The sequence below is a fragment of the Schistocerca cancellata genome, chromosome 3 (genome assembly GCF_023864275.1).
Source record: "Schistocerca cancellata isolate TAMUIC-IGC-003103 chromosome 3, iqSchCanc2.1, whole genome shotgun sequence".
In the NCBI taxonomy this organism is placed as follows: Eukaryota; Metazoa; Arthropoda; class Insecta; order Orthoptera; family Acrididae; genus Schistocerca; species Schistocerca cancellata.
The window spans coordinates 820,634,256-820,638,985 of NC_064628.1; the positions used below are offsets into that span (position 1 = coordinate 820,634,256).

The 4,730-nt window shown below is 41.8% G+C and overlaps 1 long non-coding RNA gene across 1 annotated transcript; it reads left to right on the top strand.

Annotated features, from left to right (window-relative positions):
- The first annotated feature begins 2,711 nt into the window (after nt 1–2,711).
- Nucleotides 2,712–3,405, top strand: LOC126177092 (uncharacterized). Its single transcript, XR_007535747.1, has 3 exons — nt 2,712–2,797; nt 2,952–3,062; nt 3,222–3,405. It is a non-coding gene; the product is annotated as an uncharacterized LOC126177092 (long non-coding RNA).
- Nucleotides 3,406–4,730: the final 1,325 nt, after the last annotated feature.

Below are 4,730 nucleotides of genomic sequence, written 5' to 3' on the forward strand. Positions count from 1 at the left end.
ACCTATCCATTTCCGTTTTTAAATTTTCTAACCTACCTGCCCGATTAAGGGATCTGACATTCCACGCTCCGATCCGTAGAACGCCAGTTTTCTTTCTCCTGATAACGACGTCCTCTTGAGTAGTCCCCGCCCAGAGATCCGAATGGGGGACTATTTTATCTCCGGAATATTTTACCCAAGAGGACGCCATCATCATAGAACCATACAGTAAAGCTGCATGCCCTCGGGAAAAATAACGGCTGTAGTTTGCCCTTGCTTTCAGCCGTTCGCAGTACCAGCACAGCAAGGCAGTTTGGGTTAGTGTTGCAAGGCCAGATCAGTCAATCAACCAGACTGTGGCCCCTGCAACTACTGAAAAGGCTGCTGCCCCTCTTCAGGAACCACACGTTTGTCTGGCCTCTCAACAGATACCCCTCCGTTGTGGTTGCACCTACGGTACAGCCATCTGTATCGCTGAGGCACGCAAGCCTCCCCACCAAAGGCAAGGTCCATGGTTCATGGGGGTGGGGGGTAGGTTGGTACCGGCCTGAAACGAGTCAATTCAATGTCCTTGCAACACAATGACGCACCCGCACATTCATCCCTGTTGGTGCGTGACTATTGCACAAAAACCAAATCACTGTGCTGCCTCATCCTCTATTTCTCCATATCTTGCCCCTGCGACCATTATTTTTTATTTCCAGAGTTGATAACCCAGTTGAAAGGACAAAGATTTGCAACGACAGACGAGATAAAAGGGAACCCACCGACGGCGCTTCGCGCTATCCAGCAAGAGGCGTACCAAGACTGCTTTCGGAAGTGGAAACGACGTTGGGAGCGGAGTATCAATTGTGGAGGAGAGAATTTCGAAGGAGATCATGGATAATAAGTAAAAGATAAGTGTAGAAAAATTTTGTGGTCAAACCTTTTGAACAGACCTCGCACAAGGAGATTCTCCATAGAATCATAATGGAAAGAAAAATGCGCAAAACCCTGGTAAATATTGGGAACAAGATGATAATATGTGTGTTGCATCAAGGAATAACTTCCGAGGTGCTAGAGGGAATAGTATATGGCAAAAACTCTACGATGTATTGGAATATATTGAAACGTCTCCTTAGAAAAATTATAAATGACTGTGCTTAAATTGACACACAATATTTTTAGCGCAACGCAATCTGACTTTCAAAAATCCCTACAAAAGAATGGCCCTGACTAACAATAACCTATACCTTTCATGAATCACTTACCTCACAAAAATCTTCGTTACTCGAACAACTGCAATACAGCGAGCGCCACTACTGCCAGCTAAATAAAAGATTCTTACTACTGAAGGGACTCACTACTGATAGGCATAGTTAGCAAATGCAAGATTTTGATAAATAACAATCAATGTATTTACCTTAATAGTGTTCAAAAGTCATTATATAGTTCATGACATCCAGTCTTACAAATTTACTGTCTCTGGCGGACACACGTCCATATCATCCGCTCTCAAAACTCCGTCATCTCTCTCCCCACATCCACCACTGCTGGCGGCTCACCTCGCAACTGCGCAACGCTACGCGCTGTTAACACTACAATAGCAAATTCGAGCAATGCAAACCAGCCACAGACTTCACACAGCACAGCCAGTGATTTTCATACAGAGCGCTACGTGGCGTTGCCAATATAAACACTTAAACAGCCTACTTACAATATGCAACAAATCATTGAGAAATTTGAGTACAACTGTGAAGAGGTTGGCACACGAGTGAAAAGTGTGGTGGGCAGCATCAGACCAGTCGAACAGATGATCTCTCCCCCCTCCCCCAAAAAAGAAACGTACAATAATATTCTGTACCCATTATGACGACCTGCTGAAAATGATCCACATTTATTAGTGTTTTCATGCTCAGCCTCTACCTACTGTACCGCAGCCGGCTGTGATCTGCGTTTTGGGGCAGTGGGGAGGCTTCATGGCAAAATTTCGTTGTGCTTTGTCTATGTTCTATCACAAATGGCTATTAACTACAGAAAAGTCTTATGTTCGGCTTCAGACTGATTGAGTCGCATTTTGCAAAATCTCTTGAGGTACCATTTTTTTTATGAAGGATTTGATGGTCTAATGCCCAACTTACTTTCACTTTGTCTAACAGTGCTCGTAGGTAATTGCCTTAGCACTGCTAACGCTGTTATTTACCTCCACTGAAACAACGCGCGACGTTACTCGATGATTCGTAAAAATGGACTGAAAATCTATCACTTCCAAAGAGAGCTAGAACTTGTTCGAATATCTCCCTACTTCCTTTTACCGAGTTAAAATGATGTTAGTTTTATCCCAGATCCCGTAACAAACAGATTGCCCGATCGCTTGGTCTAGCAGGCAACCCTTGTCGGGGAACGGCCACCAGGCGGCAACAGCGTCACATCCTTACTTGTGGCACCAACCAAAAGATGGCACTCCGTTCTGTGAAATATGTGGCAACATCGTCCGAATGCATGCAGCTTTCCACCATTTGGTGTCTGTGAAGTAGTGATGGGCTAAACTGCGATTTTCCGATATCAGTGATTTCTGTGAATGCTACTTTTCAGTATCTGTTATTCTTAACTGTGATTTGTCGCAGTTAAGAGTCGCATTTAAGGAACATAGGTCGTGTATCCCTCCGCCACTGCTATTTCTGCGATTTCTGCTACTTCCGCGATTTCTGCTACTTCTGCGATTTCTGTGACTTCTGCTACTTCTGCGCTTTCTGTGATTTCTGCGACTTACCACCGTATGAAAAAGTTACATCTGTCAACACAGAAAATTGCATCTCAACAAACCTGTCATTGGCAAGTATGTTTTACGTTTTTTCTTCCGTTGGCTTTAATTTTGTATTAAAGAAACAACTGTGAAAATATTAATAGTGTAATTAATATGTAAGTAGCCGTAGAGTACCGTAATAGTTCGTATTTAGAAAATGAATTCTAACATATTGTTATGTTCACAGGTACCTGAACTACATTTCAGTCACTCAGTAAAGTGATAACTCAAAATATCATTGTCAACAGATCTGAACAAATTGCCACTGCGTCTTTAGACCGTTTTCGTCAGACGAGAGGTTAGTTTCTAAGCGTTTCGATGGACTTAATTACTTCAGTGAGATCGTTCTTGCAAATGTGATATTCATTATAGCAAATATTAGCAATCTACTCTGTCAATTATATTGCTAGTAATCAATGACAGCAAAAATTGTTTAATACTCCATGTGTTTTTGCAGACACAGTTCTGACTCTGATTACTGGTTGCTGTACGTATCTATCCACATCAAGGCTGTTTTTGAGAGAGACTCGTGAAGATTCAAGACAGCTCTTAGAGGATTTGCAGTTTAAAAGTGAAATAATTGTGAAATAAGTGTGTGAATGATTAAACTGTGTTTTATTGAAGTTGTTGTGCGATTTTAAAGGAATAATAAATGTCAAATACAGTGAGTGAATAATAAAAATATCATTTTCCACATGTTTAAGCCGTCCTATACCCATAATTTTCCGCCACTTACTTATTGGTAAACACTTGTTGGAGAGTGACATGCCATCCCCCCTCCCCCCTTTCTCCACAATCTTGGTGTGACACTGACCTGTAACGTATCCCGAAGTCTACAATATGCATTTTGAGGCTGTTGATATGAAAGTGGGAAGTACAGATCGTCCAGTTAAATCAGGAATAGCTTAAGTGCATTACTTGAAAGTAACACAGGAAAAGCTTACTTATGTAGGTGGTAGTAGCGTCGGAAAAAAGTTCTTGTGTGTGAAGTTGCCATGTAGAACACCAGGTGTAAAACTGTTCTCCCGAGTCTTGAACTGTGTCGGAACAAAAGTGAGGCATTCATATGACTGTTTTCATTTCTCTACGCTTACTCAGATGTCTGAGTTCTGCTGTGTTAACATTGCAAAGTCCTGTAGGCATGTGGAGTATTAACCAAAACTGTCATATTGGAAGCAGAATCAAACACATTTGTTACGTTACTTGATATTTTCAGGAGAAAAAGGCAATGTTGCTTCTTATTAATATAATACATTCAGAGTCACAGCAGTATTTGACCAACCATAACTGATGCTGAATGTGCATGGCGTCATATAATATGAAGGGCTTATTTCAATAGTGGTACAAGTCCATTACCTCCACTTTTCTGTCTATAATGCTTCTGAAATTAGTGATCCAAACAAACATAAATAAAGGTTCATCTCTAGCAAGAAGCCATATGCTTGAATATTTCTGGTATCTCAAGTGCAGATTTGTCAGCGCTCATTTAACTTTACGACTCTGTATCTCAAAATGAACAAAAATGGACTTGTACCACTATTGAAATAAGCCCTTCATATGCACACACTGCACATCGAGCTCGTGAGGCACAAGGCTCTCATAACGAAGTACGTAAGTCAGTCAACAGATGACACTAGGAAAAGTATGTTAACTGCGCTTTTTAGTTGCTACTTGCGACTCTTAGTTGCGATTTGTCACAGAAATCGCAGTTTGACTCGGTAGCGAATAGCGTAGTATGAACTTTGCTCAACAGATGGCAGTGCTAACTGCGCTTTTTAGTTGCTACTTGCGACTCTTAATTGCGACTTGTCACGGTAATCGCAGTTGGACTCAATAGTGTATCGCAGAGATGGGCGTAGTACGAACTTTGACCCACAGATGGCACCGTTAACCGCGCTTTCTAGTTGCTACTTGCGACTCTTAGTTGCGACTTGTCACGGAAATCGCAGTTGGACTCCATAGCGTA